A 27,974-nucleotide genomic window follows, 5' to 3' on the forward strand; every position below is an offset into this window, starting at 1 on the left:
GTTATTCTAACACATATTGGCGACCAAATTCGCATGAGTTTTCTACTGTTTTATTTTTATTACTATATTTTTATTTCCATTGTTCTATTTTCATTTTTTTTACTTATGTATGTTTTTATTTTTATTTTTTATTATTTTTGTTTTTATATATTAATTTTGGATAAACTTTGTCTTAAAGCATCAAAAATTATTAGCTTTTTTTTAGCTTTTAAAAATACAATAATATATTATTAAAATATATTATTGTATTTTTAATATTATTTTAATAATTAATATATTTATAATATTATTTTAATAATATATTTTAGTTTTGAAAAATTATTTTATTAAAAATTATAAATGTTTAAATATAATTCAATGTTGTTCTAAATCTATTTTTTGAATGCCTTGTACTGAGAGAGAAAAATTAAACACAAGTTAATATAAACTAATTTTAATTTAAAGAATAATATCTCAATTAGAATGCACATAGTAAACTAAAAATCTATTAAAACTAAAAAATTATAGTCTAATTAATAAAGTTAGTATAAAGAATTTATTTTTTTGTCATCACTATACGTAATATACTTCATCTGTATAATCAGATTTATCTTATATTCATGCGTCAGTAGATTTTTAAAAATGTATTTATTTTTTTATGAAATGAAATATAAAACATTTTACTATTTTATGTCATTTCTGCACTATGTAAAGAACTATGTTAATTTTCTCTGAATTATTCCAATTTTAATATATAAATTATTGAAACAAGTACAAATATATTTTATTATTTGTTTTTTATTTATTAAAAATACAACATAACGAGTACTATATGCAATTGTTTAGTCACTGTTAGCAAGGGCTAAAAGAAAAAGTGTAACCATTAAGAAGATCGTAAATTATATCTTTCTCTGTATAGCGTCAAGGATCAATAACTTTTGGCGGCATAACAATTTTTCTTTAATCATTCTTTAGCAAATTCTCAATATAAGACACACTAAGAAAATATAGATATATCGAATATATTCAATTTTTGTAATGATATATATAGATTGAATTTGTTTTTTCAAATCTTTTAATTTCCTTCTTATAGATTTCGCCCATTTAAATCAAAATAAATAATATTTGCATGTAAGAAATGAAAAATTATTAAATTATTTTTGTAATCATTTAAATAATCATTATATAAATAAAAAATTAATTGTTATATATATTTACAATCAAAATATTAATATTATTCAAATAAAAATTTGATTTATAGCTAGTGATTCAAAATAATGATGAACGATAAATGTTTTGTTGCTTTTGCGTTATTCGAAGCTTTGATATAACTTAAATTAATTACAATTGATAATGAAGTAATAGTTAACATAGCTAATATTATAATATAGTTAATATAGCTTGAAATAAAATTATTTAACAGCATTTTTGAAAGGCAAAGTGACTGGCAGTGATCAATTGCCAATTGACTTGAAATTTATAGGAGATAATGAAAAAAACAGATGGACATTAAATATAAAATTTCAATTTCAAATATTTATTAATTTCAAAAATATTAATAAAAATTTTATTGTTTATATATATATATATACTCAAATACAATACTGTTTACATGTATATCGTATATCCTATATAGATATTTATATATCTATATATCCTGTATATCCTGTATATCGTGACAATTTGCATCAATATTACTTATCCATTATTTTTATACAAAAGTGAAATATTCCAATATTCAAAAGTCGAAATATAAAAATGAAATATAAAATTTTTGAATGACTGAAATTGATGAATGAATGAATTATGAAATGAATGAATTTGAAATTATAATGTTTTAACAATATTATAATAATAAATATAAAACTACTATCGTAATCATCGTAATTTTAGTCATTTATTTAATTAATTTCAATAGCCAAATTGTTTTATATCTTATTGTCGCATATTATATAGATCCGAAAAATGAATGCGTATGTATTAACAAGAATAATAAATATTAATTCATTCGTTATATATTTTGAATGCTTTTCATTATAAAAGATCATAAATGGAATATTGAAGCTGATATTATTATCTTTAATAATAATAATTATTATTTTAATTGTTTAATGTCTGAATAGATAACATTGAATGTGTTAGTAATGTATAAATAGATAGCATTCAATATATTATAGTAACATTTGTCTGTGTAGGCAGCATATATAATATCTAATACATAATAATATTTATACTTAATAATATTTTTAATGATATCTTGAAAATTAATTTGTATTTGAAATTAAAATTTTATATTTCGAGTTCAACTCTTCATTTTATACTATCTTTATACAAATTTCAAATCAATTGAAAGATATCAATAAGATCAATGATTATTAAAATCACTATTAAAATCATATAAGAAATATTTTGATTCTTTTCAAGATATTTCAGAATATATAATATGAAATATGATCACCATGCGACAATCATGAAATGATTTTTTTTTTCTCTATTAAAATTTATCGTTTATTTGTTATAATAATAACATAATTAGCGATTTTAATGAATTAATAAAATAATAAATAAATTGATAAAATTACGATTTTAATTAAAATTAATTTAAATGTTTCTAATTTTTGTGAAACGTATAAAGATATTAAAATTTCAAATTAGGAAATTCAGTATTTAAAAATTCACGAAATATATAAAATTTTATTATTAAAAACTATAAAAAACAGTTATTTTAATGATATAAGATATATTAATAACAACTGCAATTTTTAAGTTATATTAATATTGCACCAAATAAACAATATAATAAATATTTTTGATATAATAATAATAATAATTTATATATCTATAATAATAATTTGGAAGTTAAAGTTATGGTATATAAATTTTTTATAAAATTAATAAAAAGTTGCTCAAAGTGATAAAATATTTCAAAATTATTAAATTCGATGAAAAAATAATTTTTTGGCATATCTATCTCTTTTATTTTATAATGCAGATTATATAATCATTATATCCTATTGCAACAGTTGAATGATCGTACAAATACAATCATTTGATTTTTAGAAATTGGTATAATTAACTATAATTGAAGTTAATTAATATACAAATATATGCTTGAATTAAGAAAATGTTCAAATCTCTGTCTTGTGCATACTGCTACATACATGCTATATCATGGCGAGCGAGTACCACACTCGTTCGAATACATTCAAATTCATTTTTTATTCTTTGCAAATCATACATATTAATAATATTTATTGTATACACAATAATTTTTAAATGATCCTAAAGATAAAATACTAATAGATTGAAATCAAATGATCATAGTAGTCATGTAATGAATCTACTTTGTATTTATCAGAGAATATATATTTATTAGAGAATAGTTTCAAACATTTTATTTAATCTTTCATAACTCCTAAAATAAGGTATATGTATATTCATATAATATTTTTTATATATTTTTATATTTTTTACTATTACTTCTTTACTTTTTGTATATAGATTCTTTTATTGATATACATTTAAGAATCATCATATATTATCATTTATCATTATTATCAAGTCTTTGAAATAAGTTGATAATCGATAGATTAACGAAATACAATTCTAATCTTTTGTATTTATCAATTATATTAATTTGCAGTTTTAAAATAAAATCAAATTATTTTAATATCTGTATTAAGGCACTCTAAGCATGTTATGAAATCTTTTAACCGAAAAATGAGTATTGAGAACAACTGATAGAACTTCGTCGAAGTATGGAAAGAAAACAAGGGATACCGAGTTTAGTATGTTGGTATAAGGATTATAATGGCGTAACTACGAAATATAGGTAGGATGATATTACGCGCCGGTGAATGTGTAGATTGTAGCCTTAGGGTAAAAAGTTTCTAACAATGGTGCCTATGAAAAGGAAAGAAAAAGTGGAACGCTTGAAAAGCATACCGGAAAATAAAGAGAAGATAGAAAGCAAAAGAGTTGGTTGTGTCGAAAAATTCAATGCCAAGGTTTCAAGTCTCTAGTTAAATCGATGTATTTAGTTTACCGACTGATACGATGAAAGTTGCAATATTATCACATTTCATGTATGGTTTTTATTTTTCTCGTATTTATTTTTATATTAATTTGTATTAAATTATTTTTAAATTATTTAAACATGTGAGATTTTTTTTAAATAATTTTTTATTCTATTAAATTATTTATTCTAGATATAACTATTACAAATTATAAATGCTAGAATTTTATTTTTAAATAATTTTTATATAAAATATAATAAATATATCATTTTTTATCAATAGTTTATTTAATTTTTACAATCATATATACGTAATATATTATCTGAATGATTTAATAGATTAAAATAGTCTTATGAATGAACAAAATAATATTTTGAATTGCTAATAAAAATTTAAGTAATTTATTTTGAATTACTATTTTAAATTCAAATATACTATCATTCAATGTAATTCTTCAGTATCTGTTAATATGCTATTCCAATAAGAAATTAATTTGTGTTGCAAAATATAATATAATTCTAAATATAATTCTTTAAAGAATTTATATTCAATCATTTTAGTTTATCATATTAAAACAATTTCCAATATCTTTTTTTATTCTAAAAACTGTATGAATATTGCATATGTATAAAAATTCATTGGAAATCATTTTTTATTCTCAAAAATATTTTAATTTGAATATATTTATTATACTCTAGTTTTGTGTTTAGTATATTGTAATATTCAATTAATGCATTGAGTTGAAATTATATATTAATAATAATATTGTATATTATTGCAATATGTGATTATAATGATAATTATATATCTTATTAGAACAAAAGTTAAATGCAAATAATTAAATTGTTAATATGTTAACATATATTGACCAAACGATTATTTTATAGATATATTTTTTTAATATTATTTCATATAACATTTTTAATATGCTAATACTATTTATTAAATTTCTTGATGAATTTTAACAATTGCACGATTATAATTGACTTATTTTATTATAGATATTTTTTCTTATGTTCTTTTAAAGAAATAAATTTAATGCTAACCTCGAAAGAATGAAGGTCCATTAGTTTTCATATTTGCTGGATATTTAACTTTGATAATAAATTTTTATAATATAATTATAATAACATATTATTGATATCTATTATTCTATAATAAAATTGTTCATACTATATAATTATTAATTAAAAATTAATATAATCTTAAAAAGAAATAAAAACAAAATAAAAAGATATCTCAATTTCTATATATATAACTTCTATATAATACTATATATAACACATTTTTCTATTCAACAATTTTAGAATATCTTCTATTTGCAAAAATAATATAATATAAAATTTAACATAAGACTTTCAAATATAGAGAAATATAATATTTACTCATTTTGATAATTTAGATTAATAAAGATATATAAAGTACAACAAATATATGAACTTTAAAGAATGAATTTTTTCCTGAATATCATAAACTTTTTATTTCTATTATTATTCTTATCTATTATTCATTTATAGAAAAAAAAGCTTCATTGAATAAAGTTATATATAATAATTATTATAATAATTACAATACACTTATAATGGACAAAATATAAGATATAAGATACAAGAATGAAAATATATTATACATATATACTTTTTGCTTATCAAATTGCAAATAAATAGGAAATCGAATATCTTTATTTTATCGAGTGTTCACGGTATCTGTTATTTCGTATTGAAAGTACTCCTGAAGATTACAATAATTTTCTTGGACAACTGAAACGTTGGCTGCGTGCAGAGTGGAAGATGGTCACGTAGTAACGATTTCTTCTTTATCACACGTGCCTCCTAGTTTTCTAGATCGTTTCACTTCTGCTTGTGAGCGAGCTTTCTATTTTCCATCGAGAATACGCTCGATTCTGCAGTATTGTATGTCGCATCGAATATACGTCTATTCCTCCCACCGCATCGACGCAACGTCGTATCGTGATTTATCCGATTGCTCGAAGGAAATCAATTGCAACCCGCTTTCTTGGAACTGTGACTGCTAGCATTCACCTCTTTCCGCTCTTTTCAGAATTCCAGAAAATGAGTTTCAATTCTTTTTAACAATGAATAAAGATATGAATCAATGCTATTCAGAATTGAATAAAATGTAATTTGATTAATGATTACGATTAATATAATATCATATTATGAATTATAATTACTAATTATTACAATAAGATGTTAAAAAATGTAATTAGAATTATTTAAAAGTTATAATTCAATAATCATATGAATTTATTACAGTTTTGATTATGAATAAATGAATAATTTATTTGTAATAAAAAATAATGTGAATATTTTTTAATAAATATATATTTAAATATAAATATAAATTAATTTATTAAATTTTAATATTTTTAATCAATATTCATTAATAAAGAAATTTTTTGTAAAAGAATATATTTTTTATATGAAAGTAATTTCTTGATAGAAATTGAAAATAGCAACAATATGTCAAAAAAATTTTTCTTTTTAAAAAAATTTTCTATAATAAAATTAAATATATTAATACGAATATATAAAATGCTTTAAGTAGTGTAATTCTTAAAATTAAAAATTTCATCATTGCATTAAATAATTTTTTTATCTTCTGGACAACATGAAGTTTGAATTATTTTTGAGAAGTTATTTCTTTAAAAAGTTATTTCTTTATAAAATTGGATTTTATGTATCTATAAATATTGGATCATAATAAATATATATGCTGTATTCATTCAAATATTTATTAATATAATATAATAAATATTTATTACAAAATTATAAAATTATAGATTATTTTTTGTGATTATTAAATTAATGATTATTATGATTATTTTCAGTAATCGATTATAATAATGTAAAAAACTTAGTTGATTATTACTCCAACTTTGGTGTTATTACTAATTGTTAATGAAACAAGATATTTTTCTTATTTTTTAGTTTATCAAAAAAATAAAAAAATATTCTATTTTTTATAGTTATTATATAATATTTTATTGACAACTAAATAAAATAAAATATAACTGTTGCAATAAAAATGTTAAAACAATTAGGAAATGTATTGTGATAGAGTTATTTAGAAAACTTTTAAACAGTGATATCAATTGATGAAAGATAATCATAGAATAGTATATTTATGAACTTCAATCGATTTAAAAAAAGGACAAATGGCTCGAATAAATTAAGATCCATCAGAATTTATCAAAGACGGAAATCTTTTTATATAAATTGCATTCTTTTATATAAATTTTTTTTATATTTTATATATTCATTTTTAATTGAACATAATATGTATTATATATAATAATTATAAATTAAACATCAAAATATCTATCCTTCTCATATATAACACGAATATACATTAATATTAACATTCATAAAAAAAAAATCAATGTTGATGTAAAACTTATATAAAAGAATTAATATCAATCCGTTATTAAAAATAAGAGGATATAATATATATGTATTAATATATAATGCATTAATTATATTCATATTGTATATAATATTGATATAATTAGAAAATTTAATTATAGAAAGATAATATGCGAAATTAGTAATAATTAATTTACATTGATAAAATATATGAGAAAATGAATAAAAAAAGAAATACCAAACACGGTGTTCCCAAGCGGTCAGTCCATCCAAATACTAACCGTGCCAATACTAACCAACATAGCTTGACTTTGGTGATCGAACGAGAATCAGTAGTTCCTACGTGGTATGGTCGTTGGCTTGAGAAATATTAATTCTTTCTTTAAAATACATGTTGTAAATTGACTTGAAAACAATAATGAGTAGATCTACGAATAGTCAAATGCACTAAAATAATATGATGGATAATGAATGGTGCATATGTGTATATTCTTAAGGAAAAATTGATATTGTAAAATAATATTTATTATTTGTAAAGTTAGAAAAATCTACAGAATTTTGATTAATCGATTTAAACAGAGGCAAATTCAATAGTTTGGATATATTCATAATTATCTTATTATATATATATTATAATTATTGAATAATTAAAGTTTGAAAAGAAATATTAAGAAATGTATTTTTTTAATACAAATCACTTTTCTTTATATCCTTCATTCTTATGTTTTACTGTAATCACTGTCTACTACATTAACTACCAATCTAAAATAATATAAGAGAATTTTAATAGAAAAGAACTCATTTTGAAAATAGAAGTTTGAAAGGAGAATGTAGAAATGTTTTTGAGAGTAAAATTGTTAATAAGTACTGTAGTGTGAATAAAAATTACTGTTGAATAATTATTTTTAATGTAAAAAATATCTGTCAATAATTTTATTCTTAAATGTGTCCTTACTATTAAATAATCGATATTTAACGATAATCAAGATGCCGGATAATTGTGAAGTGATTAATCAAGGTTTCATTGTATATTGATATTTCGAAAATATTAATCATCATCCATATTTCCATAATATTGAAAATTGATATATTAAATATTATGATGTTTTTTTTTTGATGGATTTTAATGTTTTTGATAATAAAATATAACTTTGCAATTATATTTTATTATAAAATATATTTTTTTCTGTTATTCAAATAAAACTCATTTGAGATTTGGGAAAAAATAAAATCTGTTCAATATTCAAATTTACAATTATATCTTAAGAATTTTTTTTATAACTATATTAATATTGTCAAAAAAATTATATTTTAAATTTATTAAAAAATAAGATTCTATAAAATAAGATTAAAAAAAAATCATTTGTAAAAAATAATGTTAAATTAATAGTATCAAACAAATTATTGGATCAAACAAAACTTTTCTAGAAAATAAATTTCACTTACTTTTCGAAATATTTTCTTTCTTTGATTATTATATTATTTTTTTTTATTTATTATTATTATTATTATTTTTATTTTATTATATTGTTAGAATAGAAATGTATGTAAGTTCAATTGAAGATAATATAAATTATGTATATAAACATAATTAAAATAAAATTAATAAATATTATTGCCGGAGCACCGGTATAACGGTATGAGAGAGCTACGTATGTACAAGTATGTACAAGTATCGTGTCCGACGATCGGAGCACAATTTCATTCGATTTACCAATTGACTACGAGAACGTTAGCTAGAAAGAAAGTGGCTCAGGTCTCTCTCTCTGGCTAATTGGGAGTGTCTTAATTGTAAATGGGGAATGTTGATGACCAATAACATCACCGACATCACCTGATTTGCGATACGGACCAAGGTCGGGCCGATAGGCGTCTTGTACACAAATTTCGATGGCATGCACGAAGTTCTGGTAAACCTGAACAAAGAGCTCCGGATGTTTTTTGCTCTATCGGTGACCTTGATAGCGATTACAGTTTTTGTTTGGGTCTATCAACGTCTCGCTGCCGTGGGAACGAGAAGGACCTTGAGGCGGGACCTTCTCGAACGATTCTGTTTACAGTTCGCGAGAATACCGCTTTGAATCACTCGTTCAATTTCTACTGTTAGAAGCAAACCGCTTCAAAATGGCTGGGTAGAGCTGGATCGTCCACGGGCAGAATGCAGACCTTGGCCACTGGTCTGGTGAGTGCTGGTCCATACTGACAGCATCCACGTCATGCCATCTGGTCCCGGATACAACTTGACGATGTGGCTCAACCTCCATCGCAGTGGTAGCAGGTTCTCCTTCTTGAGCACGACTATCGTGTCCATTCCAAAGATCTCCGGTACCGGGTCCTTCCACTTGGACCGTTGGAGTTGGTGCAGATAGTCGTACTGCCATCTTCTCCATTGTTGCTGGATTGCCTGGAGCAGCTGGAACCGAGACAGACGACCGACTTTGACGTCAGTGATGTCAGGATAGATTAAGTCGGTTATCGGACTCTCCGTAAGGAAATGTCCAGGAATCAAAGAATCAAGATCCTTGGCATCCGAAGACAAAGGATGAAGTAGCCGAGAGTTTAAGCAAGCTTCAACCCGAGCTAGCATAGTGTACAGTTCCTCGTACGTGAGGCGCGGCTCTGAAATCATGCGCAAGAGGTGTCTCTTGGCTGATTTAATCGCACTCTCCCACAGTCCACCGAAGTGTGGTGCTTATGGGAGCATAAACCGTCATTCAACACCCTCTGCGATCCGTGTAATGACAAATGGAATTCTTGTTCCTTTGGAGGAATTCACAGATTCAATTCAGCTCATAGTACGCGCCCACGAAATTGGTCTCATTGTCCGAGCAGATCTCTCGACATCGATCCTATGCAAGAAACCTATTCAGACAATTCAAGAACGATTCCGTAATGAGATCTGTGGTCACCTCCAAGTGAACCATCTTTTGATGGCCAAACACACAAACATACACAGATAGGCTTTGGTTGTGCTCTTACTCCGGGCCCGTTCCTTAATGAGGAACGGCCTAGCGTAGTCCACACTCGTACTGAAAAAGAATGTTTGAACTCTTGATGCTGGTAATTGATCCATCAGGTAGCCTGTGTCCTTGGGTTCCGCCCGAGTTGCATCGTATACATTTGTGAAGCACGCCCTGTAATGTATTTCTGACTGCGAGCGGCCAGTACTACCTTCGGATAGATGATAATTCCGTCTCGCATCTGACGTGCAGCAACCATTCATGCTCGCAACGCAGAATAAGTTTTGTGAGATATTCCTTTGATAATATAATAGGGTATCGATAGCCGTGCGGTAGGTCCGATCGTTTCAGCCTTCCTCCCATCCTAAGGTACTCTTGTTCGTCGAGGAAGGGATTCAAACATTAGAGAGCTGGATCGCGTCAATCTCCTCCCTGACTTCAGATTCCTGATCTCGCTTGTAAATGTGTGTGCCTGTAGCCACTCCAGATAGCACTTCGCGAGGTTAATTTCGACTCTAGTAAGAGAGTGACTCGAGAGGTTATGCAGGTTGTCGCTCAAGAAGTCATGCACGAACTGCGCGAAATAACCTCAAACAATAGGCGATAATTCTGGTTAATTGCGCGAAATTTTACCTATCGAAGATCTCGAACTCCGAATCTTGTTTGGTTGATACAGTTACACAGATTGGAGCCCATCTCTCGGGTAGTTCGGGCCGCGCACGGAGCCATTCGTCATGATCCTCCCGCAACCAGGGATCATCCCACCAAAGACGCGAGTTTTGTAAGGTGGATGGTCTTATCTCTCGCGATAATAGATTCTCCCTCGAGAGAACGTGGCACCAGTCACCTCGCGAATTCGCCTGGATCTGCGTGACGCGGTTCGCAACGAATGTTTTCCAGCGGTTTGGATGACTCCCTATCCACGCGAGAGTGATGGTGGAGTCAGTCTAATATATCTCACTCTCAAATCCGATGCGAGAAAACGTTTGCACCTTTCCCATCAACTTCAACAGTAGCAAGGCCTCATACAATTCGAGAGTGGCAAACTAATCGTTTGAGCGACGCGTGATTTTGCACAAAGTAAATGGACGATTCCCGAAATGTCGACAACGCGTAAGTAGATACATGCGCCGTATATGATTCTCCGAAACGTCACAAAAAGCATGTAGCTTCACGGTGGAGCCGTTACTCACTGCACACTAAGGAATGGCAATGTGTCTCAAGGATCCGAGTTCTGCTAAATAATCTTTGAATTGAGTATAAATATCTTGGGGCACTGATTCCCACGACATCCCCAGAGCGCCTGAAATAGTAGTTTTAGACGAAGAACTACGGGACCAACCAAGAGAATTGAATATTCTCGCGGTTTCTAACAGAATAGTCCGCTTCGTAATTCGAGTGGTCAGTGGGTCATTTAATTCGATAATTAATTGAACTGGAACTGATTCCCAGCGCAGACCGAGGATATCAAGATCCTTGTAAGTCTTGAGAGCTTACGATTCACTCCTAACAACTGGAGGTTCGTTAGGTCCATTTCCGCAAGTTTAAACCCGCTGCCTATAGGAGCGCCTGCAAATCCCCTTTGATCACAATTGCCTTTTCCACAGTGTCTGTGCCCGTCAAAAGATCATCACAGAAGTCATGTAGTATCGTCTCACTAGATGATTCGCGTTGTTATCTAAGCCTATCTGCTGCAACACGGGTGTGGCCAGATAGAAAACTGATGCAGTGCCATATATCACCGTGTTCAGCTCGTAGGTCTTGATGGATTCTTGAGGGATCTCCCTCCACAATATGCGCTGGGGCCGCTGATGGAGAGCAACCAATATTTGCTGAAACATCTTTTCAATGTCCGCGTAGATAGTTAGTAAGACCCGGTACATTCGGATTAGAATCGACAAAAAGTCTTCTTGGATCGTCGGCCTGACCTGTTGCACGTTGTTGAGGGAAACGTCAGTCAAGGATTTCGCTGAACCATCGAAGACCACGCGCAGCTTGGTGGTTGTACTTGACGACTAAGTGATACGGCAGATAAAAGCTAGATCCGGGTGATGATTGACTATTCGCGTTTACCTTGGACATATGGCCTAAAGCATTATATTTCCTTATGAATTGAATATACTGTTGCAGTCCCGACAAATTCGTGAGTCTTCGTTCTGTGAAGTTGTTTTTTCGCCATCGCACGCGATTCACCCAATTTGTGTCTTGTTCCTCGTAAGAATGTTTCTCGCAAGAATGCGGAGCTACCTCCCTATATGATACATCCTCTAACTCCCAGAACTGGGACAACTGCTGACCCAGCTGTTCGTTCGTAATTACGGTGCATAGCTGCGATTCTGGGCGTGGTCTGGTTGTTATTCATTTGCCGAATTGCGATTTTATAAGGACGGATAATTCTTTCCTCAACCTGTGCTGTCTCACACATATGATATTCCGCAATTGGCCGTTTCCAATTATGAGGTTCACATCGCGTAGGGTGCAAAATTGGGGATTCGCCAGAGTGATATCGGAACACGAATCGCGGCTTTTGGGAGTTGAAAGCTAGGAGATAATGCTGGAGATAATCTTATCCATTATGAGACACGACAGGAAGATACGGAACCCACTGCATCTGTCCAGACAATGGCGGTGGAAAACATGACGATCGGTTTCATCGTTGCAATAGGCGGAATAGGATGTTTGCGAAACGGTACTCGCGGACGCCTCCCCCTCGATGTTCCCAGTCTTCTATATCTTATTGGGCTTCTTCGCCACGTGAATTAGAGTATGATGCTTTTTCTTGCATTGTCTGCACGATCCGTTGCTGCACCTTTTGGCTCTGTGTCCTGTACGGAGACAGTTGAAGCAGGCCTTCAACTTCTTGACCTGAGCGATATGGGCATTAATCGCGAGGGACTTGAATTGCTCGCATCATGCGAGTATGTGATTTGAAGATTACTGCGGGCAAACCGAGTTCCCTGCAGTCACCAAGGCGGTTCTTGAACTCGACCCCCGAGACGATGGTTTGGATTTCGAATGCTAGCTAGGAATTTGCATCATTGCTCCATAAACTTCTGCAAGTCCTTAAGGGTTCTCTGCTGACCCAGATCGACCGCGATCCGCTGCCAGTATTCAGCCGCTCACGGGTGTAGTCTTATCTCCAAGAAATAAGTGAATATACGGTCCCAGTGTTTGACCGGTTCCTTCATCGATCTCAACGACCGAGCATGGGTGGAGAAGTCGTCCAATAGCCGTCGCAAAGCCGGTGCCAAATCCGTTGGCATCGCGGACAAGTTAAATATTCCCTTCAGATGGTGCATGACGCGTTCGTCACTATCTTCGTAACGCTCGTGCAAGAGCCCCCATGCAGCTGCAATTATCTTTCGACATCTCCAACGATGCCAGAGTTCGAGATGCCTCACCCTTTAGGGCGGACCTGAGGTAGTGAAACCTCTCCATATTGAGCGAGTTATTGTGATTAACCATCGATTCGAAGTTATCGCGAAAGAAGATCCATTCAACCAGTTCGCCGCTGAAGACGGGTAAAGAAATCGGAAGTAACCGAAGGGATGCCGTTCAAGTGTGGACGTGCTCACGGGCCTGTCCACGATGTCGACTGGGCGTGATGCAAGTAACCACAGACCTCACCGACTAGTTCGTCATATGTTGTTTCAAAATTTTCGCGAAACTGGAGATGCGCTTCTTCATTTATCGTGTTCAATACGAGGATCTCGATTCGTTTCTGCAAAGCCTCGAACTTATCGATGAGCCCCAGGGATTGATTCAACCGTTGCTCGAAGACGTCAGTCGAACTCGATTCCTGATGCGCATCGTAGAAATTCTTGAACCTTGTCAGGTTCGACTTGAGTCGTCCGCGTTTCTCAATTAATCTGTGCAGCTCCTCGTTTGGCTGTGCCATGCTTGAACCGAAGCGAGATTTGAAAAATTCTCGACTCACCGAACGATTGGGATTGAAGACGGATATCGCCTGTTCAATCTTCGCTACTGGAACCTGGTTGTATGCCGGAATCCGATGTCCGTGATCTCGAGTTTTTCCAGAAACTGGTTTTCTCGTTGTTGAATCCGCCGAAGATGAATGCCTTCCGGAAGTCCGTATTCGTTCGAAATCTGGCTTGAAGGACCAAACGTTATCACTGGAGCCGGTATAATGTCGTCGCAATTAGACGCTGGGCAATTTATTATGAGAGAGCTGTGTCTCACATGTATGTACAAGTATCGTGTCCGATGATCGAAGCACGATTTCATTCGATTTACCAATTGACTACGACTTGTCTTGCTCGAGAGGAAGAAAATGGCTCAGGTCGACTCTTTCCCTGGCTAATTGAGAGTGTCCTAATTGTAAATGGGAAATGTTGGTGATCAATAACATCACTAACAACACCTGATTTGCTATACGGGCCAAGATCGAGCCGGCAGACGTCTTATACACAAATTTCGACGGCATGCATGAGGTTCTGATAAATCTAAACAAAGAGCTTTGGATGTTTTTTGTTCTATTAGTGGACTTGACAGCGATTACAATTTTTATTTAGGTCCACCAATGTCTCGCTGCCGTGGGAACAGGAAGGATCTTGGCCGAGATCTTTCCGAACGATCTTCTGTTTGCAGTTCGCGAGAACGCTTACGAACAGTTGATATTTTATAAAGTTAAAACATTCTAAAAATATTTTTTATAATCTTTTATAACATTGAAAATATTAAATTAAAAAAAGTGTTTTTGTATTTAATTTTTATAATAATTATATATATTTATATATATAATTATATTAATATAATGTAATTTATCATATAAAGTAATAAATAAAAATACAATAATCAAAGAAAGAAAACATCTCGAAAAACATAATTTAAGAATCTTCATTATAATTATATATTTTACTTCTTTTGAAATAATTTATGGAAAATATATACTTAATCGAAAATTTATTGAAAAATTTTAGACTTAATTTTATACACTTTAAACTAAAATTTTAAATTAATTACTATTCAAAAAATTTCTAAATTTAGAATTTATTTGTATTAAATTATAATGTATAATGATTATACATTAATTTTAATGTAATTTTAATGTTTTTTTTTTAATATTTTTATTTATTTGGAAGAAATAGAAAAAAATTTAATATTTTTGATATAAAATAAAAATAAAAGAAATTTTTTTCTATTATCGATATAATTTGATATCAAAATGATAAATATAATCTTTTTTTTTATTTGTTTTTTTACTTTATTTTACTTGTTTTTTATTCAATGATTATTTTAGAAAATCTTATATTTTTAGTATTTTTTGTGTTAGTTGTTAATGTTTCTATGTCAAATAAAATATTGTATAATTGTATTTAATATAATTACTTTTAATGTTACAACATATAATGACAAAATCTAAAAATCATTTTTTATTTTATCATTCTTTATTAAAAGTAAAATAATTATCTTTTTTTAATGTTATTTCATTTTATATTAAAAATTTATACAATATTAATTTAATTTTTTTTTCATAAATACCATCGATATATAAATATAAACAAAAAAATTTCAACTTTAAATAAATATCTTGAAATCAAAAATTGAACAAAACTACGAACTCTTACAAATAAAAGTTATCTATTAAACTTTTAACTTTGAAATTATTTTTTTTCTATTTTACATTAATTATACATTAATATTTTAACTTTATTATAAAAATTCAATTTTAATAATTTTATGTTATTTTATGTTAATTATTTTATGTTATTTTCAATTAAATAAAAGTTTCTGAAGAATTATATATTATTAACCGATAATATGTGATACATATAACAATGAGATAGTTCTTTAATTACTTCTGTTTTTTTATTACTTTTGCTTATTTAGAAATGGATACTACAAATGAATATCGATTTATGACAATCTTTTTCGAATGTAAACATTTTAGATATGTTTATATACAATGTGAGTATTTCATCGAACAATTTAAAATTTCAATTTCAGATTTATGTACTCTACAATATTTCTAGAAAATCTCATTTTTATAATTTTAATGTTTCCTATTTAATTAGAATATATTTTCAAAAAAAAAAAAAAAATAAATAAATAAAAATTTCGTTGAATTTACCGATTAACTTCCTCCTTATCTCATTTTAATGATTTTGAAATATGTTGTAAAATACATAATTTTAAGTAACTATTTTTTAATATATAATAACTTGGAATTATTCGTAAAAGTTATTTTCGCTATACAATTTTTATTACATTCAATTCTATCTATATATATGTGTTCGTGGTAGTATATGTAATAGTATGCGACTGCCTCTTCTTAATTGTTTGTAGCAGAGTATAATGGATAAACAAATATCATTTAGTGTCTATCTAATTCCTTCTATGGTTTCTATGGATTCTTTGAAATAAAATATAAAAATTCCTAAATTTATGGACGATCAAAATGACCGAAAAAGTTTTCTTACATGTACATATATCACAAAGAAAATTTTAAAAAAGATAATGTTCATATCATAAAGACATGAAGTTCATATCACAAGATAGTATATTTTCACAAGAAACACTATTCTTAAACTCATACTGCATGCATTATCATGGATATATATATATATATATATATATATATATATATATATATATATATATATATGGATATATATATATACTAGGACAAATAATATATTTATTATCCCATTGTTTATTAGCTTGTATTATACTGTATCGTATAATTTAATAAAAATTATAAATATAAATATTTTAATAGAATTTGTAATAAAATCTAGTGTAATAAAATTAAACTCGAACAAAGTTTTCAAACATTTATAGAATATAAATACATCTAAATATTGAAATGTTTATATTTAAGATATAAATAGGATAATAAATGCAATAATATTAATTATTAGAATATAATTATATATTGTTAGGAAAAATTAATAATTCTATTTGATCTTTGATTGAAATATAATTTTGATAGATATATTAGTTTTCCAAATAACTTTTCAATTTTGCATCTTATATACATATATATAAATATATATATAAGATGTATATAAGATGCAACAATAATTATAATAGATTTTGAATTATTTACAATATTACTTTCAACCTGTGTTACTTTTGATTCCAGTCTCTCTTACTATTATTGTCGAATAATACGAATACGTGTAATCTGTAAATAATGTACGATACAAATTGTCCAGCACTTGCTCGAGCAGCTTTAGCAGACGTGCAATCTTCCGCTTAACATAAAGCACTTCTCTTCTTGAGAAGCTTTGTATGCTCGTACTTTCTTCATCGTCTTGCTATTTTGATGGCTTATGATACGAGGCTTGCGCTTACGCACACAATGAACTTTTAACAAGATATAATATTTATATCAATCTCATGAAATATTCTTCCCTCGTCGTTTGTAAATATGAAATCATTTCTCTGAACATCTCAGTAATTTGCTCCTACCCGCGATAACAAGAAAAATATAATAATTCTGAATACAAAGGTAGAATTTTCATGGATGTACAAGATGAAGTTGTCATTGGTTTTATGGAAATGTAGTGTGTATATACTGCGTATCACAGATTTATTTCAATAATAAAAATAATAATATACATATAAGTATGTATTATATGAATATTATAAAAACATTGTACAGAGTGAATAATTTTATATTGAATTATGTCAATAATATTATTTGTAGCGAAAATGTTCAAATAAAAAAATGAATTTGAAAGATTTAACATGTACTGTTTTTTTTTTACACGTAAGCAAATACATATAGAATGTATAGAATCATTGTTTGAAATGTTTTCATATTATTAATATAAGATAATCGAATAAAATAATGACACATTTTAGTGATAAATTTTTTCAAAATTTTGATCAGAAGCATGTTTTTAAATTTAAAATAAACTGTTGGGATGATTTATAATATGATTTTACTAATTAGTAATTATTAATATTTATTATCTTTTTTAATATTAAACTTCGAATATATATAATAATTTTATAATTATAAAAATATAAAAAAAAAATTAAATATAAAAATAATTATAATTATTTATAAGAATATTTATAAATATAAAAATATAAAATATATTTAATTTTATATATTGAATATAAAATTTCTTAATATTCATCATAATAATATTCATATAATAATTAATTAAAACATATGCAACGCGAATGTTTCGTTTGATGTTAGAAATAATAACGATCTTTTTCCAAATATATTTGGATTTCTTTTTCCAATATATTTGGATAATTTCTATCAATCGAAAGCTTCAATCAAAATAATTTTCTTGAAAATGTGCATTGTCAATTTCTTGAAACGTAAATATATAATTAATCATATTGAATATTACATTGAAATTCCATTTATAAATGGAATTTTACATAGTTTTTGAATTTGTTTTTATAATTGAGTTTTTATTATTTACTGAACATCTTTTCACTTATATAAACTTTATAATAAAATATAATTAAAAGTGTATATTGTATTTATGATAAAAAATTAATTCATTAAACATTAGACAATTAATATAAAATTGTTTTTAACTTTATAATATTTAATATATTATTATGTATTTTAGAAAAAATACTTCATAAAATCTTTTTAAAGGAATATAAATTTCTTAAATTAATTAGACAAAAAATCATAGTTGATGGGAGAATTAGATGGATTTCTATTATATAAATAGAAAATGTTCTATTATATGAATATGATGAACATGTTTATCGAACGTGTTTTGACATAAATTGTTCTACTATGTTCTATGTAAATATTTATATTCAATGATCTTTAAGAATATATTTAATCTGTCTAATAAAATCTATTATTACATATTATTTTTTCTTCTTATATATACATATATGTATATAGTTTTAAATATTTATTATATTAAAATATATATTTTGTAAATAAATTGTAAGAAATATGATACAACGAATAACTGAGGCAAGTTGTTACGTTGATATCAAAAATGACATTCTAGAGAAATCTTATAAACGAACCTTTATAAAAGAGAGATGTCAAGAAAAAATATATAAAAACGAATCCCACTAAGAGAAAAAGAACTACTGCGAAGTTGAATTTCGCATTTAAAGATTCTTTATTTTAGTTTAGTGAAAAACATTTCTTTAGCGAAATGTTTGCAGACTTTCATCGAAGGACAATTCGCCGAACAGCAATGATTTTTAAACAACTACTGAGAGAAAAAGTAACAGTCACAGAACAAGAAAGATAGAGCTATTCGCATAGAACAACAAAAGGTTATAGAATAACAAAGGTTACGAATTGAGCAAAGGACTAAAGAAACAAATTTATATTTTCGTTCTCATATATTCAACTTATAAATAATTAAAAAATTCGGGAAGAATTTAAACAAGAATTGTAAATATAAGTATATAAATATAAGCAATAAATAATCTTATAAATAACGCAAATTTTTTCATTATATTATTATAATAGTAATATGTAAAGTTTGTAAATAAATCATTTTGAAATAAAATATAATAAAGATTGCGAATACTTATACATTTATACAAAATTTAAACATAAGAAAATATACATAAAATATACATAAAACGCATAAACGCAAGAAAACATAAAAAATCCAAAATATATAGCATATTTGATATTTGAAAAATAAAGCAAATATATCTAATCTTTTTCTTATTCATAAAAATTTTATTTCGTATAAAAATCTATATTTTAATAATAACTGAAGTAAATCATTACATAAATGTATTTTAAAATGTATGTAAATGTATTTTAAAAACATAAAAATGCAAAAATTTAAAATAAAGATTATAAAAAGATAGAGATAGAATATATGAAATCTCTTATAATTATGAGTATACGAAAACTTTATGGGATAATATAAGATATAAAAAATTAGCAAACATAATGTTAACATAATATTTTATATTTTAATTTTTGCATTAATTAAAAACAATTTAAAATTGATTTTAAGAAAACTTATTAAAAAGTTTAAAAATAATTTTTATATTAGTAAAAAAATTGATCATATTAATAAAAAAATGTAATACTAGTGAATCTATTAAATGATTTAAGCTTTGATAATATTTGTTGCAAATATTTTTAAATTGTTCGTGATGAAAGGAATAATTCAAATTAATCATTATGTTCATTATTTTTTGTACTTTTTTATTTCTCACATTATTCGCTAAGATTTTTGTTATTCACATTAATAATTTATGTAGTATATAATAATTTAAATAAATTTTTTATGTTTTTATGTTTTTTTATATTTAATTTTATAAAAATTTACATTATTAAAATATATAAATAGTTATGATATATATATTTCTATTATTATATTTATATATTTTTAAATATATATTGATATTTTAACAATAGATATAGATATCACAATTTTTTTTATAAATTATTATGTAAAATTATATATGTTGATAAAACATTTATTTAATGAAATATTGTTATTAAATAAAGCTTGATAACATTTTTGTTAAAATTAATTAATGTATAAATCTTTTTTTTATTGTGCATAGTTAAAACTGTTAAAGATAAAAATAGAAATATTAAAAATAATTGTATTGTAAAAATTAAAAATGATTTATAATATTTTATACTAGATTTGAAAAGTTTATAACTTAATAATAAAAATAGATTTAAATTATTTTTAATTTTTAATAGAATTTTATTTAACTTCAATTATTTCATCCAATTATATTTTCATCCTAAGTACCTTTATGCCATTTTGAAAATTCGCATTAGTTCTTCGAAATAGTTAATTATTGCAATTCATTATTTGAATCAAGATTAATCAAGATTTTTTATTTAGATAAGATAAAATTATATAGATAAAAGAGATGTGATATCAAATGAGATGAAAAAAAGATCTAATTTAAGGTCAAATTATTTATATCTGAAATATTGGAATTAATTACATATTTGCTAATTTCAAATAATTATAAAATAATATTATATATTTTCTTATAATTTTCATTATTGATTTTTGGACATCTATTATGTAAGAGATCTTGCAAACTGATATTAATTATAAATTTTGCTGTCTGTATGATTAAATATCTAATAGAATATAATGTAATATGCACTATCATTAAATATACTACCTTTACTTACATAAAGTATATCATTCAATATAAAAAAAAATTTTTTTAACCTTGGTTTTTTAGACTTAAATTAAATTTTACAATAAATTAGAAGTTAAATAATTTCAAATTTGGCAATTATGTAAATGAAGAAATATTATGTTAAATTATGCTGAATAATTATTTAAAATCGGTGCAATAATTAACTAATTATTTATAGATCTTCCCATTATCATTACGATTGTAAAAGAATGCAATTTGTGTAAAAGATATTGATTTAGTTAATTTTTTTCAATTATCCTGTAAGTTTCGTATTATTTGATTCATTTTTCTATTGTTATGAAACAAGATCTTATTGCATTTTTCTACATTTATTTTATAAATTTTTACGAGTTTCCTAAAAAAACATATATACGTACATCGCATGATATTATCTTAATCAATATATTTGACTGATTATTTGTAGATCTTTCATTATCAATTTTATTATCATTACCAATTTTATATTTCGTTTTCAAATCAATTTTACATTTCGTATTCCGAAAAACGAACTAATATTTCTAGAGCCAACGACCATACTGGTTCTCGTTCGATCGCCAAAGTCAAGCTACGTCGGCCATGGTTAGTACTTGGATGGGTGCTGCTTGGGAACACCGTGTGTTGTTGATTTCTTTTTTTTTTTCATCTTACAACGTATTCTATCGGTATGTGTGGACATCAATATCAATTTGCACATAATTTTTTAAGTTTACAAATTTCTAATTTTATCGTATTCAAATCATATTTATAACACGCATTTAAAGAAAAGAACTAATGCTTCTCGAGCCAACGACCATACCACGTAGGAACTACTGGTTCTCGTTCGATCACCAAAGTCAAGCTACGTCGGGCACGGTTAGTACTTGGATGGGTGACCGCTTGGGAACACCGTGTGTTGTTGGTTTTTTTTTTTTATCTTACGACGTATTTTATCCGTATGTGTGGACATCAATATCAATTTGCACATAATTTTTTAAGTTTACAAATTTCTAATTTTATCGTATTCAAATCATATTTATAACACACATTTAAAGAAAAAAACTAATGATTCTCGAGCCAACGACCATACCACGTAGGAACTACTGGTTCTCGTTCGATCACCAAAGTCAAGCTACGTCGGGCACGGTTAGTACTTGGATGGGTGACCGCTTGGGAACACCGTGTGTTGTTGGTTTTTTTTTTTTATCTTACGACGTATTTTATCCGTATGTGTGGACATCAATATCAATTTGCACATAATTTTTTAACTTTACAAATTTCTAATTTTATCGTATTCAAATCATATTTATAACACGCATTTAAAGAAAAGAACTAATGATTCTCGAGCCAACGACCATATCACGTAGGAACTACTGGTTCTCGTTCGATCACCAAAGTCAAGCTACGTCGGGCACGGTTAGTAGTACTTGGATGGGTGACCGCTTGGGAACACTGTGTGTTGTTGGTTTTTTTTTTATTTTACGACGTATTATATCCGTATGTGTGGACATCAATATCAATTTGCACATAATTTTTTAACTTTACAAATTTCTAATTTTATCGTATTCAAATCATATTTATAACACACATTTAAAGAAAAAAACTAATGATTCTCGAGCCAACGACCATACCACGTAGGAACTACTGGTTCTCGTTCGATCACCAAAGTCAAGCTACGTCGGGCACGGTTAGTACTTGGATGGGTGACCGCTTGGGAACACCGTGTGTTGTTGGTTTTTTTTTTTTTATCTTACGACGTATTTTATCCGTATGTGTGGACATCAATATCAATTTGCACATAATTTTTTAACTTTACAAATTTCTAATTTTATCGTATTCAAATCATATTTATAACACGCATTTAAAGAAAAGAACTAATGATTCTCGAGCCAACGACCATACCACGTAGGAACTACTGGTTCTCGTTCGATCACCAAAGTCAAGCTACGTCGGGCACGGTTAGTAGTACTTGGATGGGTGACCGCTTGGGAACACTGTGTGTTGTTGGTTTTTTTTTTATTTTACGACGTATTATATCCGTATGTGTGGACATCAATATCAATTTGCACATAATTTTTTAACTTTACAAATTTCTAATTTTATCGTATTCAAATCATATTTATAACACACATTTAAAGAAAAAAACTAATGATTCTCGAGCCAACGACCATACCACGTAGGAACTACTGGTTCTCGTTCGATCACCAAAGTCAAGCTACGTCGGGCACGGTTAGTACTTGGATGGGTGACCGCTTGGGAACACCGTGTGTTGTTGGTTTTTTTTTTTTTATCTTACGACGTATTTTATCCGTATGTGTGGACATCAATATCAATTTGCACATAATTTTTTAACTTTACAAATTTCTAATTTTATCGTATTCAAATCATATTTATAACACGCATTTAAAGAAAAGAACTAATGATTCTCGAGCCAACGACCATACCACGTAGGAACTACTGGTTCTCGTTCGATCACCAAAGTCAAGCTACGTCGGGCACGGTTAGTACTTGGATGGGTGACCGCTTGGGAACACCGTGTGTTGTTGGTTTTTTTTTTTTTATCTTACGACGTATTTTATCCGTATGTGTGGACATCAATATCAATTTGCACATAATTTTTTAACTTTACAAATTTCTAATTTTATCGTATTCAAATCATATTTATAACACAAATTTAAAGAAAAAAACTAATGATTCTCGAGCCAACGACCATACCACGTAGGAACTACTGGTTCTCGTTCGATCACCAAAGTCAAGCTACGTCGGGCACGGTTAGTACTTGGATGGGTGACCGCTTGGGAACACCGTGTGTTGTTGGTTTTTTTTTTTTTATCTTACGACGTATTTTATCCGTATGTGTGGACATCAATATCAATTTGCACATAATTTTTTAACTTTACAAATTTCTAATTTTATCGTATTCAAATCATATTTATAACACACATTTAAAGAAAAGAACTAATGATTCTCGAGCCAACGACCATACCACGTAGGAACTACTGGTTCTCGTTCGATCACCAAAGTCAAGCTACGTCGGGCACGGTTAGTACTTGGATGGGTGACCGCTTGGGAACACCGTGTGTTGTTGGTTTTTTTTTTTTTATCTTACGACGTATTTTATCCGTATGTGTGGACATCAATATCAATTTGCACATAATTTTTTAAGTTTACAAATTTCTAATTTTATCGTATTCAAATCATATTTATAACACACATTTAAAGAAAAGAACTAATGATTCTCGAGCCAACGACCATACCACGTAGGAACTACTGGTTCTCGTTCGATCACCAAAGTCAAGCTACGTCGGGCACGGTTAGTACTTGGATGGGTGACCGCTTGGGAACACCGTGTGTTGTTGGTTTTTTTTTTTTTTATCTTACGACGTATTTTATCCGTATGTGTGGACATCAATATCAATTTGCACATAATTTTTTAACTTTACAAATTTCTAATTTTATCGTATTCAAATCATATTTATAACACACATTTAAAGAAAAAAACTAATGATTCTCGAGCCAACGACCATACCACGTAGGAACTACTGGTTCTCGTTCGATCACCAAAGTCAAGCTACGTCGGGCACGGTTAATAGTACTTGGATGGGTGGCCGCTTGGGAACACCGTGTGTTGTTGGTTTTTTTTTTTTTTATCTTACGACGTATTTTATCCGTATGTGTGGACATCAATATCAATTTGCACATAATTTTTTAACTTTACAAATTTCTAATTTTATCGTATTCAAATCATATTTATAACACACATTTAAAGAAAAGAACTAATGATTCTCGAGCCAACGACCATACCACGTAGGAACTACTGGTTCTCGTTCGATCACCAAAGTCAAGCTACGTCGGGCACGGTTAGTACTTGGATGGGTGACCGCTTGGGAACACCGTGTGTTGTTGGTTTTTTTTTTTTTATCTTACGACGTATTTTATCCGTATGTGTGGACATCAATATCAATTTGCACATAATTTTTTAAGTTTACAAATTTCTAATTTTATCGTATTCAAATCATATTTATAACACACATTTAAAGAAAAGAACTAATGATTCTCGAGCCAACGACCATACCACGTAGGAACTACTGGTTCTCGTTCGATCACCAAAGTCAAGCTACGTCGGGCACGGTTAGTAGTACTTGGATGGGTGGCCGCTTGGGAACACCGTGTGTTGTTGGTTTTTTTTTTTTTATCTTACGACGTATTTTATCCGTATGTGTGGACATCAATATCAATTTGCACATAATTTTTTAACTTTACAAATTTCTAATTTTATCGTATTCAAATCATATTTATAACACACATTTAAAGAAAAGAACTAATGATTCTCGAGCCAACGACCATACCACGTAGGAACTACTGGTTCTCGTTCGATCACCAAAGTCAAGCTACGTCGGGCACGGTTAGTACTTGGATGGGTGACCGCTTGGGAACACCGTGTGTTGTTGGTTTTTTTTTTTTTATCTTACGACGTATTTTATCCGTATGTGTGGACATCAATATCAATTTGCACATAATTTTTTAAGTTTACAAATTTCTAATTTTATCGTATTCAAATCATATTTATAACACACATTTAAAGAAAAAAACTAATGATTCTCGAGCCAACGACCATACCACGTAGGAACTACTGGTTCTCGTTCGATCACCAAAGTCAAGCTACGTCGGGCACGGTTAGTAGTACTTGGATGGGTGGCCGCTTGGGAACACCGTGTGTTGTTGGTTTTTTTTTTTTTATCTTACGACGTATTTTATCCGTATGTGTGGACATCAATATCAATTTGCACATAATTTTTTAACTTTACAAATTTCTAATTTTATCGTATTCAAATCATATTTATAACACACATTTAAAGAAAAGAACTAATGATTCTCGAGCCAACGACCATACCACGTAGGAACTACTGGTTCTCGTTCGATCACCAAAGTCAAGCTACGTCGGGCACGGTTAGTACTTGGATGGGTGACCGCTTGGGAACACCGTGTGTTGTTGGTTTTTTTTTTTTTATCTTACGACGTATTTTATCCGTATGTGTGGACATCAATATCAATTTGCACATAATTTTTTAAGTTTACAAATTTCTAATTTTATCGTATTCAAATCATATTTATAACACACATTTAAAGAAAAAAACTAATGATTCTCGAGCCAACGACCATACCACGTAGGAACTACTGGTTCTCGTTCGATCACCAAAGTCAAGCTACGTCGGGCACGGTTAGTACTTGGATGGGTGACCGCTTGGGAACACCGTGTGTTGTTGGTTTTTTTTTTTTTATCTTACGACGTATTTTATCCGTATGTGTGGACATCAATATCAATTTGCACATAATTTTTTAACTTTACAAATTTCTAATTTTATCGTATTCAAATCATATTTATAACACGCATTTAAAGAAAAGAACTAATGATTCTCGAGCCAACGACCATATCACGTAGGAACTACTGGTTCTCGTTCGATCACCAAAGTCAAGCACCAACGTCGGGCACGGTTAGTAGTACTTGGATGAGTGACCGCTTGGGAACACTGTGTGTTGTTGGTTTCTTTTTTTTTCTCACATATCTTTTCGTTGTGAATTAATTTTCATCAAATATTCGGACATTATTTTCAGATTTTTAAATTTTTTAATTTTATCAATATACATATCATCTCTCATTTTTAGTAAAACCGTTGATGTTTATTTTTTTAGACAAATTTTATTTAAATATCGATTTATTTCGTATATACGATTTGCGTAAAACTGTCATATATGATAATATAAGTATACTTGTAAGTATAATCAAGAATAGAAATCTATTCGATATATCTACAATTTATAACGAGAACTGATATAACGAATGTTCGAAAAAAAGGAAACAGAGATAGTGATGAGAAGTAATTTTTTAAGGTTAATAGTTGTGGTAATGAATCATAGTTGAGATTAGATTAATTATAAATAATTAATTGTGAATATTGGAAACATAAAGATTGATAATAAACGAATGCAATTTTTGTAAAAAATTTGGAAGTTATTTTTTCTCAATTATATAAATTTTGATTTATTCTTGATATTTATTTTCCATTTAAATCGCTTAATCAGTTCTACTAAACTACTTCATCGAAGTTTGAAAAGTGCTAGAGAGCCATTCTTGTACTTCGATTTCGAAGTTGTGAGCATCATAATCGGGACGTGTATATAGTAAATAATCGAAATAATTCCAATTTTCTAATTCATCACTGATCGTCTGGAGGCAAAACTTATGATGTAGGCAATATATATCTTATATATAATTTTGTTGTTCGAATTTTCATTTTAAAAATGATTTTTCAATTATATTGATTATAAACATTGAAATTTACATTCTTATGACAATTTTCATTTGTTGAATTAATAAAGTTTATTTTATTTTTCGTGTATATATTTTAATTAATAGCGTTAAAATGATATACTCATTATAAAGCAAATTTATTATTAATATTTATAATATATTATAATATATATATTAGATATTAATATTAAAATAATTAAAGCTCGAGATCCTTATAATGAATTCTTGTTAT

The 27,974-nt window shown here is 28.1% G+C and overlaps 12 non-coding genes and 5 pseudogenes across 12 annotated transcripts; all 17 read left to right on the forward strand.

The window, feature by feature from the left end:
• Positions 1 to 22,235: 22,235 nt before the first annotated feature.
• LOC147658688 (5S ribosomal RNA) lies at positions 22,236 to 22,354 on the forward strand. Its single transcript, XR_015293245.1, has one exon. It is a non-coding gene; the product is annotated as a 5S ribosomal RNA (ribosomal RNA).
• Positions 22,355 to 22,505: 151 nt separating this feature from the next.
• On the forward strand, positions 22,506 to 22,624 carry LOC147658689 (5S ribosomal RNA). Its single transcript, XR_015293263.1, has one exon. It is a non-coding gene; the product is annotated as a 5S ribosomal RNA (ribosomal RNA).
• Positions 22,625 to 22,775: 151 nt separating this feature from the next.
• Positions 22,776 to 22,897, forward strand: LOC147658690 (5S ribosomal RNA; annotated as a pseudogene).
• A 149-nt stretch (positions 22,898 to 23,046) lies between these two features.
• On the forward strand, positions 23,047 to 23,165 carry LOC147658691 (5S ribosomal RNA). The gene has a single exon (XR_015293284.1). It is a non-coding gene; the product is annotated as a 5S ribosomal RNA (ribosomal RNA).
• A 152-nt stretch (positions 23,166 to 23,317) lies between these two features.
• On the forward strand, positions 23,318 to 23,439 carry LOC147658692 (5S ribosomal RNA; annotated as a pseudogene).
• A 149-nt stretch (positions 23,440 to 23,588) lies between these two features.
• On the forward strand, positions 23,589 to 23,707 carry LOC147658693 (5S ribosomal RNA). Its single transcript, XR_015293292.1, has one exon. It is a non-coding gene; the product is annotated as a 5S ribosomal RNA (ribosomal RNA).
• A 152-nt stretch (positions 23,708 to 23,859) lies between these two features.
• On the forward strand, positions 23,860 to 23,978 carry LOC147658694 (5S ribosomal RNA). Its single transcript, XR_015293219.1, has one exon. It is a non-coding gene; the product is annotated as a 5S ribosomal RNA (ribosomal RNA).
• Positions 23,979 to 24,130: 152 nt separating this feature from the next.
• On the forward strand, positions 24,131 to 24,249 carry LOC147658695 (5S ribosomal RNA). The gene has a single exon (XR_015293222.1). It is a non-coding gene; the product is annotated as a 5S ribosomal RNA (ribosomal RNA).
• Positions 24,250 to 24,401: 152 nt separating this feature from the next.
• Positions 24,402 to 24,520, forward strand: LOC147658696 (5S ribosomal RNA). Its single transcript, XR_015293223.1, has one exon. It is a non-coding gene; the product is annotated as a 5S ribosomal RNA (ribosomal RNA).
• A 152-nt stretch (positions 24,521 to 24,672) lies between these two features.
• Positions 24,673 to 24,791, forward strand: LOC147658697 (5S ribosomal RNA). The gene has a single exon (XR_015293225.1). It is a non-coding gene; the product is annotated as a 5S ribosomal RNA (ribosomal RNA).
• A 153-nt stretch (positions 24,792 to 24,944) lies between these two features.
• LOC147658698 (5S ribosomal RNA) lies at positions 24,945 to 25,066 on the forward strand (annotated as a pseudogene).
• Positions 25,067 to 25,219: 153 nt separating this feature from the next.
• Positions 25,220 to 25,338, forward strand: LOC147658699 (5S ribosomal RNA). Its single transcript, XR_015293229.1, has one exon. It is a non-coding gene; the product is annotated as a 5S ribosomal RNA (ribosomal RNA).
• A 152-nt stretch (positions 25,339 to 25,490) lies between these two features.
• On the forward strand, positions 25,491 to 25,612 carry LOC147658700 (5S ribosomal RNA; annotated as a pseudogene).
• A 152-nt stretch (positions 25,613 to 25,764) lies between these two features.
• LOC147658701 (5S ribosomal RNA) lies at positions 25,765 to 25,883 on the forward strand. Its single transcript, XR_015293232.1, has one exon. It is a non-coding gene; the product is annotated as a 5S ribosomal RNA (ribosomal RNA).
• Positions 25,884 to 26,035: 152 nt separating this feature from the next.
• On the forward strand, positions 26,036 to 26,157 carry LOC147658702 (5S ribosomal RNA; annotated as a pseudogene).
• Positions 26,158 to 26,309: 152 nt separating this feature from the next.
• On the forward strand, positions 26,310 to 26,428 carry LOC147658703 (5S ribosomal RNA). The gene has a single exon (XR_015293233.1). It is a non-coding gene; the product is annotated as a 5S ribosomal RNA (ribosomal RNA).
• A 152-nt stretch (positions 26,429 to 26,580) lies between these two features.
• Positions 26,581 to 26,699, forward strand: LOC147658704 (5S ribosomal RNA). Its single transcript, XR_015293235.1, has one exon. It is a non-coding gene; the product is annotated as a 5S ribosomal RNA (ribosomal RNA).
• Positions 26,700 to 27,974: the final 1,275 nt, after the last annotated feature.

The sequence above is a fragment of the Apis florea genome, unplaced genomic scaffold, assembly GCF_048593485.1.
Source record: "Apis florea isolate Af1SG1 unplaced genomic scaffold, ASM4859348v1 contig_1789_pilon, whole genome shotgun sequence".
Classification (NCBI taxonomy): Eukaryota; Metazoa; Arthropoda; class Insecta; order Hymenoptera; family Apidae; genus Apis; species Apis florea.